This window comes from Cuculus canorus, chromosome 2 (assembly GCF_017976375.1).
Source record: "Cuculus canorus isolate bCucCan1 chromosome 2, bCucCan1.pri, whole genome shotgun sequence".
Classification (NCBI taxonomy): Eukaryota; Metazoa; Chordata; class Aves; order Cuculiformes; family Cuculidae; genus Cuculus; species Cuculus canorus.
In genome coordinates this window covers 105,967,099-105,978,588 of record NC_071402.1, presented here as the reverse complement: position 1 = coordinate 105,978,588, position 11,490 = coordinate 105,967,099, and positions in this window count along the sequence as shown.

Genomic DNA, 11,490 nt, shown 5'->3' with positions numbered 1-11,490 from the left:
TCAAGCTCTGGTTAAGACGAAAAGTTAAGAAAATATCTTTTGTATACATTAAACTGCTTTCTCACAGTCTTGAAGCTGAATCACTGGGAAAGACTGCCTCTGCTGTCTAGCTGCAAAGCTGTTCTGAATTGCCCAGGTATGGCCGGATATCTTAACATTTATGGGAAGTCTGCTGCATGTCACCGCCTGGAAAGAGAAACAGGCTGTGAGGCTGGAATTACAGGATGACATTTGACTCAGAAAGAAGGGTGAAAGTCAGGAGGTGATTCTTTTATGTAAAGCTACCCTAGTATCTTCCTTTGAGCGCTCCAGCTCATAGAAATTAAACAAATGCTTAAGTGACAGTTTAATATTTCATTACCTTATCTCTACATACAATGGGCTATTTAGACATGTAAATACAGACATTTTTGGGCATACATTGCTAGAATTACAGTTGTTAGACATTTTTAGGCATCAGCTGAAAATCTGATCACAGAACCACAGGTTCTCAGAATCACAGAATGGTAGGGGTTGGAAGGAAACTGGAGATTAACTAGTCCAAGCCCCCAACTAAAGCAGGTTCACCTAAAGCAGGTTGCACAGGAATGCATCCAAGTGGGTCTTGAATATCTCCATAGAAGGAGATTTCAGAGCCTCTCTGGGCAGTCTGTTCCAATGCTCGGTTACCCTCCAGTAAAGAAGTTTTTCCTCACGTTCAGGTGGAACTTACCATGTTCGTGTTTGTGTCTGTTGCCCATTGTTTTGTCACTGGGCACCACATCCTCTCTCTCAGTCTACTCTTTTCCACCCTAAACAGACCCAGGTCTCTCAGCCTCTATTCATCAGAGAGATGCTCCGGTCCCCTAATCATCTTCAGGGCCCTTTGCTAGACTCTTTCCAGTAGCTCCTTGCCTGATCAATGCAGAAAAAAAAAAAAATTGTTCCCAAGCATATTCTGAGATTCAAGAATGGGCTAAAATACAGTAAGAGCTGCAGAGAATGTAAGCTTGTCTTTTAAATGTGTTACAAATGTGAAGTTTGGTATAAAGGACAAAATGGCTTATCACTGGTAGCATGAATATTTTGTAATCAGATAGTATGTAGATCTTTTCACCACTATATCCTTTGTAGTAGGCATGTGGGTTTTTAACTTGGAAGATACAAGGTGGGAGCTTGGTCACAGTCTCTAATTTGTTGTCCAGGGCAGGGCTATCAAAGAAATCTGTGGTCAGTATGGAAACAGAACTTGACATGGTTACCCAGCTTTTCTCCCTACTTGCTAAATATGTTGCTACCTACTTCTGAGCCATGTAAAGCTGATCCAAGCTACAAAGCCCTCTAAAGAAAATATTTAGAATACAGTAAACTGGTCTGTGGTTGAACATTTTGGTATCTGTAATACACCTCAGCTCATCTTCTGGGCGAGTTTCCAGATACTACCATTGGGACTATTATTTACTGATTCAGTTTAGAAAATTCTGTTTGTTTCTCTCACAAGATGTCTTTGTGAAAATAAGAAGCACGGTGTTATTAGTGTTTGGATGAGTAAATAGCTAGCTTGCACACTCTATCTTCCATTTATTTAATGTTCAAAAAGTGCACTTGAATTGTCCCAGCTCTGAGACCTTTATAGTAATGTGATGTCAAACCTCTGCAGCTCCCATTTGGAACCAATATCATAGTGCTTGTGGGATAGGGAAGCTGAAAGTAGTGCGATGTGCCCTTTTTGTCAGTGCAAATGTTGTCCACCTCACATGAAAAAGTTAACTTGATAGAAAGAGTCCAAAATATCTGCCCTTCTCTCAGGACACCTCATATATTCAGGGCTGCACAATGCAAGTGCTGTTACTTTACAGGGGTAAGAATTCAATTTACACTGGTAGTGCTTTCACAAGAGCATTTCAGTTCAGTTGGTAAATCTTTCCAGGTGGCCCCTAATTTTAGGGAGGACAAATTTGCAAATGTTAAATAGCAGGCAGGATTCCTTTAATTTTCTATCAATCTGAAAAAAAAAAGAAAATGGACTTAAACATAGCATTCTTCAGGAGATTAACTGGAGGCTCAGCATTCTACATTTCATGTCTGCATTTTTTGTGTTGTTGCTGTTGAAATCCTTGCTCCAAATATGCATAAGTTCCTTTTTTAAAGATATTCTGGAATTAGCAATGAAAAACCCCCTTATTATAATACCTGCAAATAAGGCAAAAAATGGGCATCAGGCAGCTTTATATTGGAAAGGTCATCGGGGTAGTTCTTGACCAGTTTTGAGTTTGTGTGTGTGTGTATTTAACGAATAAAGAGAGGCACGGACTTGCTTAGGCCAGTTGAAATATCTTGCAACTATAAAATGAAGCAGAAGAGTTAAAATAATGGCTCCTATTCAGATGTTCCACCAGAAGCGTCCTTCCATTTTCAAGGGCCCTTTGTGCTGTCAGATGCTGTTAGCCCCTTGTTAGTCACTGCTAGAGAAAAAAACCCTCCACAACACACAACTGAATTTGGTCAGTTTGCTCAGCTGCTGTTGATGTCACCCCTTGCTCACGACGAGTAAGTTACTGTAATAATCCTCCCCTTTTATTAATCACAACTTTGTAGAAAGCAAGAACTGGGTGACATCATTGTTGAAGAGGACTGGCTAACTCATGCTCAGCTTTCGTCAGTTTTGCTATAACATCTCTTACGTGTCATCTGAAAATAATTACCAGCTCTCGCTTTCCATGTCTGACCAATCATCCCCGTTTTTCCTCTTTATGAGGCTACAGGCCTCTACCTATTTCAAACACCTGGTGTAATCTATTTAGAGATGAAAGGGAATATCTCTAACTGGAAGCTAGGACATTCCAGGGGATCCTCAGGAGCAAAAGTCATTTGCCATATAAAACATTAGTGGTATTTATTATTGAGAAAAAATAACCTTCCACAGTATAAAATATTAAAGCACTCAGACAGAGGCTACCATCATACTCTGAATGCCATTTCAGCATTGGTACATTCCAGTATCTGTTTTCTGCTCTGCTTTTGTTTTGAGTAACATAAAATGTTTGTCTGCTTGTACATCTATCCATATAAAAAGGCAAATAAGCCAAATTTCAAGGGCAATTTTTTCATTGTTGATTTTGTGAAGGATATTTAGTTACTTATTTGCTAAGAAGCCAATGTCTTTCTAGTCTTGCTGACCTATTGCCTAAGACCAAGGAAAAGATAGACTCTACCCTTCACTTTTAACTCCACATTTCAGTGATTTTGAGGCCAAAAGATACCTTCTTACTTCAAGAGAAGTGCAGTTGAGTAGAGGAATTCAGAAATATGAGAGGGTTATTTGATTACAGCAAGTGATTCATCCACACCAGGGAAGGAAATACAGGCAAGACTTCAAGTTAAACAGCCTGCATCTGTTAACGGTCACAGAAAAGAGCAAAAAGTAGCCTGAATTTAAAGGAAGGACTAGGCAGACAGGTTGAACATACATGTAAATGAATTTCCACATGAATTTCCACCTTGCAGTCTGAGATGGATATTCCTACAGCTTTGGGTTTTATTTTTCCACATTGTCTGTTAGAATGAGTACATTTGATTTTGGGCAGAATACATTATTGGAGAGATTGGTCACAAATGTATACCTTTATCTCTAAAGATCTAACTTAATTTCTGTTACAATCAATAGCAAAACTCTCTTGGACTTAGCTAAACTGGAGTCGGTCTTGCGTTTGTCTGTGCTTATTATACCAACAGCCATTTCTAGCTCTTCAGCTTTGTGGAGTTTGAATCTACATGAAATAATTGCAATGGTCTCTCTCTTTTACAAGTAGGCTGGGTAGTTCTTTGAGAAAACATCACAACATGATATAATTGCAGTGTAATATATTTAACATCATATGACACAGACTCACTTCCTGCAAGAGAAAAGACATAGAATTTCACTCACTAAGACCTGCATTCCCATCTCTCCAGTGTGACCTAGCACTGATTTTCACAGATACATCCATTCTTGATAACAAAGTAGCTAAGGACCATATTTGTTGAATCTAAACAAAACAAAACCAAAGTAAGACAGATTCCTTGGTCAATCACTTGTGTGAATAATTGCCATTATTAGCAGGCAAACACACCTTGGTTCCAGTCTAAACTTAGCTAACATCAGCTTTCAGCCACTCTACACTGCTATGTACTCGCCTGCTAGTTAGAGAAGTTTTACTGTCCGATACCTTCTCTAGTTGTAGGGGTTTGGAAACCATTCTTAGAATTACTTTTTAACATTCCCTTTAGAAGGCTGATTTTTTTAAGCTTCGTGAGTTTACCTCTGGGGAATAACTTTCCTAGGTTAAGTCATTCTTGTATTTTTCCTGAAACATTCTGTGCCCCTGATTCAAAACCTCTTTTTTTTAAAAAAAAGAAAAAAACAAAACTATATGAAACAAGACTGTAGTTTCACAGACTGAGGAAACAGTAGCTTCTTACTTCTTAGCAATGCAATACAAAGAGCTTAACTCATTTCATATATTCACTGTGATGTCTTCATTTTTTCCCTTGGGGTAAAATGCCACATCCCGTTAGTATGGGATGTATTGCATTGCTCTCCACAATGCTAAGACACCTGTAATGCCCATGAGCAGAACTCATGAGGTTGGGTCAGACTGCAGGACGGGTCACCCACACAGATCACTGTCAACTGAGTATTCTGTGTAAGTGATCTACTATTACAACAGCACCAAAATTTCACTACCTTTAGCCATTGCCAATAACAGTTTAATGTCACATTCCATGACATGTATAATTGCTATACTAAATAACTCTAAGACACTGGAAGATTCAATGAAATTAAAATGAAATGTCTTGATTATGCAGTTCCTCATGAATAGTTAAGTTTATCAACCAATTGTTAGTTTACTATAAACCCACTTAATGTCTCCTGCATTGATTTTACCACATTGATCTTGCATTCCGAATATTTAGCAATATTCCATAAAAACATGCAGATTGGTAATATTTATGTTTTCACTCTTTAATTCTTTTACTCAATGAATTCAAATCAGTTATTTTGCTCTGTTCGGTACCCAAGCACCCAGTGTGCAATAGCAATTCTCATCCTATATGCCTGTTTTATACATAGGAAAAGGTAGTTTGACTTAGCTGAATCTTTAAGAATCAGAGTGTGTAATGAAACTAAGTCTTTTTTTCTATTAATATGAATTTTCTCTTTATTTTATAAATATAAAAAAAACCACTTAGGTGATAAGGGAGCACTAAAGTCAACTCCTTCAAAATTGCTTGGAAAAATGCAATTGGATTGAGAATGGTTAACATAAATACATTGTGGCTAACAACATCTGTAACTACTGCTAAACCAGAAAGTAATGCACTATAAAACATGCATGCAGTCTCTCATTTTCTTTTTTTACAGAAAAATACAGAAGAGAAATATTTATCATGCACATTTGCCTTTTTCAGTCACTACTGCTGACACAAAAAGTCAAAATAGAATTTGAACTGATGTATTGCTAGTGTTCCTTTTCTGCATGATTTATAAACTAGTTGGGTCAAGAAGTATTTGTTTTTTCAATTAACACCTATTGATGATGGAGTTTCGTTAATACTTTTAGATTCCCTTATCAATTATCTGCATTCTTCTTTGTCTAATTTATATCCATCAAAACCAGAATGTTGTTCAATATTTCAGGCAAATCTGTGTTTTTAATAGGTACTACAGGGTTTAGGAAGAAAAGAAAATCATATCACTAAAGAGCATCTATAAACTAAGGCGATTTAGAGAAATACATATTTTATAGATAAGAACCACTTAACCTCATATGAGCTGATTGTGCTTAATCTTTTGATTCACTTAGGTTAACTATAAGCTGCCATAATGCTTAAATGTCACTCCTTCCCAAGGCTGTCTGATTCATATTTAATATTATGTTATCACCATCTATACAATTTTATCTGATTTTCTACTCCATTCTACTCCATTTTCTACTCCATTGAAATACTCTATAACCTTTAAATAGAAGGTGTGCATGTCAAACTTGGACAGTGTTGCTAGAAGAATGTAGGGAACTTGCACTGCTTCTGCCTGTAATGTACTTTTTTTGTGCATAAAGGAAATGTCAGTCTTCAAACCATTAATCTGGCACCTTTCATGAACATTGAATACACAGCCAAAAATCATTATCCTAGGAAATAAAGAATTCTGAATCCATTTCAAATCTCAAGGAAACCATACGCAGTCCAAAGTTAATTGCCCAGCTTAGAATTTGACTAGAATTACTTAACATGCTTATTGATAAAATTCAGTGCATCTAGGTTTGATAACTTACCCCTGCAAAATACAATGCACCTTCAAGAGACGTTATATAAATTAAGTTGTAAGAAATTTTATTTTCTCTAGTATTTGCTTTATTAAGTGAGTTTTTGTACGTTCACTTATGACTACATCTACAGGCATATATATGTGTACATGCATAAGTGAGCATGATTTTGTGTGCATGTGAAGCCAAGTGCTTCATTAGCCAAGTGGTAGGAAGTTCCTTAGAAATTCCAAGCATGTCTAGGTGTATAGTGCAGTGGGTTTTAGGGTGGTATTTCAATTTAAGCTTTTTAAGCACCATTTCTTTGGCCTGTGTGTACACCACAGATGCCATATCTCATTCCTTCAGACCAAAAAGCAAGGGCAAGTTTAGTGAGTTTGCCTTAATAGCACTGTCCATCTTCCTAATGGTTGTGATAGTAGGGCAGAGCAGTAAGAAACATTGCACTGTAATATTCAAGTAGACAAGACCCACTGTTGATTTCTTGATTTAATTTAGTCATCTTATAGAGTTATAGATGACTGAGATTGCCTTTTTTCACATTCAGGTGCACCAGGCCAGTAGAGCAGTACTGATTTGGATGGTGCCTTGCTAAATGTTTTCTTGCCACTTTTCTTGCGATACCTCCTTTGTCAAGCAAGGGCTTTGCATCTTTTAGTTTCAGCCTGTGACATTAACTTAAGATTAGTTTTGAGGAACTAGCCCTTGTGGAGTCTCTTCTGAGATTCTTCTTTGAAAATATGTTCCTGCTTTTCTTGAAACTAATCTCTCCTTCTGTGCTACAAGGCAGAGATTGCGCAGTAGGAACAACATACTTCTTAGAGCTCACAGTGCGATCCAGGCTGATACAACTCCTGCCACCTCAGGCGGAAAAATGCACAGACCACTGGAAAGACTGGACATTGGTCACCACCCCTCATACTAGTACAAAAGCAGTCAAGGGACTTCTGAGTTTATCAGAGGCATTGATGCTGAGCATGGCTGTCACCATGGGTTTGTGAGATCCACCAGCTGTGGTCACACACCACGTATTTCCATTTCATTGGTTGTGTTCTCAGTGCTATCAGATGTGGCATGTTTGATAGAAGACTCCAGCTGCTAAACTGACCATTTCAGTCCCATCACTTTCAGGGAAGAGTTCTCTAAATCCAGTGCATCTCTAATGCCTGCCAAGCTGGGTATGACCCTTGACTGGCATCTTTGTTCTTAGGTATTTCTTCTATGTATCTATGTATCTATGATTTAAATTCTCCTCTGATGACAGCTCAGATTGCCAGTAATATAAATATCATTGTAAGCATAATCTCTGGCCCTTTTAGCTGCTTTTCAAAGGTTTGGTTTTTTGGTTTTGTTTTTTTTTCTAGCAGTCCTTTGTTAGTCCTAACTATTCACAGGTCCTATTTTATCCATCATTGCTTCGTATTCTTCTGGGGTTCCTGAAGACTTAATTAAGATGTTTTATTTTCCAGATTTTGTTCCTGAGAAAAACACTGGGGAAGAAGTTCTACTCATCATAAAGAAAATGTGAAAATATCAGTGCTCCATATTCTGTTCTGGGACATCACTGCTCTTAAAAGCACAATTCCTCTTAAAAATTCCTAGTAATTTCTGCTGTAGCATCATACCAAATGTTTTAGTGAGATACAAACTGCCTCACTCTTCTAGGAAAGGGCTGTTAATACCAAAGCGAGCTTGTGGATGTTCTGGCACAATGCACCTTCAATGAAACCCTGTCCACTTTTTACCTTTTTACTACTCAGCTACATGCTCTCTATTTTAATTTTCCTTAAACTACTCCTGAGATCAAATGCCCTTTTTTCGCCTGGATCACACTTCCCTCCGTTATCTCTGGCTGCCACATCCAAAATTCACCAGTAATTCAGTGCTCCCACAGCGTGACAGATTTACAAACAGATTGTTACCAGGCTTACTGTTTAACAGGCCAATTTAAAAAAAAAAAAAGAAAGAGGGGGGGTGGCAGTTACCTTGTGATTTGAGCATGCTTAGTTGTTTCAGTTTTGGTTTTACTTCATGTGTCCATTACAAAACCTCTTTTGCATTCACTCTATAACCCTGCCCTTTACACCCAATAGCTGCATCTTTGACAAAAACTGAGGCAACATAGTTCATTTCTGAAGCCATATGTTGAGTCCTATCCCAGCCTTTCTACACAACAATAATTCTTGTTATTTTATTTGTATTGAACAAGGGATCTTTTGCTGTTTGTTTTAAGAAAAGCCAGGAAATCCATCAAGTCTGTGTGATTCAATATTACTTTTGGCAATTTTTACTTTTCTTGACCTCCACAACTCAGTCTTATTTGTGTATAATTAAATCCTTTTCTATAAAAGTATCTCTACATAATCCTAGTTTTCTTCTGGTATTCCTGTCCATGCAGTTAGATCTGTAGTCTTTGTCAGATATCTACTTGTCTTTTACGAAACACAACTCGCTGGTTAAAGAAAACTAAGGGTTTTGTCTGTGTTCTCAGGATTGGCAGAAAAGTTTAAGGCACAAAAGATGGCAGAATTTTTTAAAAATTTCCAGCCTGCAACAGAATGAAAAATCATACTGGGAATTAAAATAAATAAAGGCCTGGATACAGTATTCAGTTTATGGCATTTCCAATCTGCTTCAACCATTTTTATTTTTTCTAAATGTTCATGCTATTGTTATTTCAGAATGTCATTTGAAAAGTGTTTCAAACCTTATTTGTCAGTTTCTAAATGATTGGCACTTCTCCTGGGACAGAAATTGCAGGTATTTTTCCTGTCTTTGTTTCCCAGTAAAGAAGTTCAGGAAAACTGTCCTTTTCTATTAAGCTCCAGTTAAGACACATCAACTTTTTTTTTTCTGGAAAAAAACTTGCATACGATCAAAAATTTTCCATCCAAATCATTTCATCTGAGCTTTATTCCTCAGAGCTGCATTGTAATGTAGTGTCATATTAAGGCACTACCTTCTGTCACTTGGCTGGCCCTTTCATTTGACAAGATGCAAGTTCATTACGTGCTGTAGCATTCTGACTCGGAGGGATTTAATCATTCAAGCTAAGGTATAAAAAGCCTAGCAATTTGCCTTCTGGTAGTCCCACCACTGTTTGTTGTATCCAGTTAAAATTATATGGACAGGGTAGCATTAGGTGAAAGGTATCTGTGTGAGTGGAGGAGGTGGATGAAAAAGAGGTTCTTTCTCTTGACAGAACATGTACCCGTATGTCAGAAGCTGAAAGGATTAATACTAGGATAGAGATAATGTCTTTGGGAGATCAGCAAGGCCAAATTTCTGCCCACTTGCAGTGGTTGTAATGTTCCGAGCTTAAAGGTGATTTCTAATAATGATCCTCTTCAGTCTTGCCTCTTCAATTAGTTCTCACTTGACAGTAACACCCCACTGATCTAACTTTCCTTCACAGCTCTACCTGCATGGTACCCTTCCCAAAGCCTTTCAGCACAGCAAGGTTATAATGTTAGAAGTTGTCATCCTTCACTTCTGAACATTAGCCCAACTAGTAGGAATAAGATTGTGTAGTCAGTGAAGTGCACAGTGCTCTGTTTCATTACTGATTGTAGAAGGACCAGGTGACTTCAAAGCTGTGTTAATAACTTCCACAAGTCTGAGTGTATTTCTAACACCTGTCTGCTTAGTTTCACCTTTTCTGTTGCACGCAAAAAAAAAAAGTATGTGTAAAAAGTATGTGTACCTCAGTGAAATTCAAAATGTGTCTGTTCTTTGAATGCTCCATAGAACAGTGACTGATGCAGTGCAGAAGTTCTTATCTAGTGTGGAGTCAACATGCCTTACTGACTGGGAACTCAGTATGTTGTGAAATATAACAAGGTTCTTCTTTCCATGCCTTCTCATTGGAAACTGGAAGTCTCCTGAGAATAGTGCCTTAGCTGATAGAGTACCCTTCTTTTTACGATTGTACAGCTCCTAAATAAAACTCATTTATAGCTCTTGCTTCCTTTCAGGCAGTAATTTGTATCTTGAAACCTAAGACCACTAACTCATGATTTGTACAACTTGACCATTTCTGGTCAGGAAAGTCTCAAGTGTGAACTCACACAGAGGCTGAATTATCTCTGGCCCCACGAGAAATAGTCCCTCCAGGTCATGATTGAGGTCATTGTTAGAGTGTTTTAAACAGGCTTGTCAGTATTCAGAGCTTACTGTTTGCTTGTTCTTGGCGGATTTAACCCTACAAAGTGCTGAGCACTTCTGATGGATACTGAGCACCATCAGCTTTCACTTGGATTAAGATAAAATCAAGGACACTCAATCTGTCTCAAAAATGTTTAGTATTTCATGAAGCTGAACCCTGAATGACTATTTTTTTTTCCACTTTACAATCCCTAAAGTATCTTAAATTTAATTACAGCAGTTCTGCTGAAGCTCATGCAGCATGGACACTCGTACATGCCAATGGTAGTTGAAACTATCTATCAATGGAGTATTGAATTGCTCAACCTGGGTTTTAATAACTTTTTCTAAATCAGGAAAAATATATTATTTAAATCCTGTATAATGTAAATGTAATTAAAATGTACTTTTAATGCAAGACTGTGCATCCAAAAATTGTTGGATATCTCTCCTGTACTTAGGGGAAGAAAGACATTGGGCTTAGGAGCTCTTTTTAAAAGTCTAGTGAGGGTTTAACATTTCCCTATGCACTCCTTGAAATCAGAGATAACCAAATGATGAGATAAGTGGATAGCTTTTTTTTTTTTGTTGTTTTTAATTCAGTGAAGACCTCCCAGTGCATATTCCTGTTGGAGTTGATGAATAGCTCCTTTGGGATGCTGTAAGCTCCACTCGACGTGTTTGTGGAATACCTTCCATTTACACAGACATTTTTCATGATCAGCCCATAAGGATCAGGGGAGAGACAAAGAAGCAGTAGGCCTTTTTTTATTATTATTTCTGGACAGTTGTTTTATGTTCTGCTTTATGATTTTGGTGGACTGAAACTGCTGGGAGTCAGTCTGGCCTTAACTCTGGAAGATAATATCCTCCCAGCCCCCGAAGCCATCCTGTTAAAGGGTCCATCAGCCATTTTCTTTTTTAGATGAAACAGTCACTCTATGTAAGAAAGACTTACTGGGAATGAATGGAAAGAAAGGCCACCTTTCAGCTCAGCCCACAGAACAGCGGCATTTTTGATGCACAGTTTTTTCAGCTATACCTTTAACATAGCCTCAAA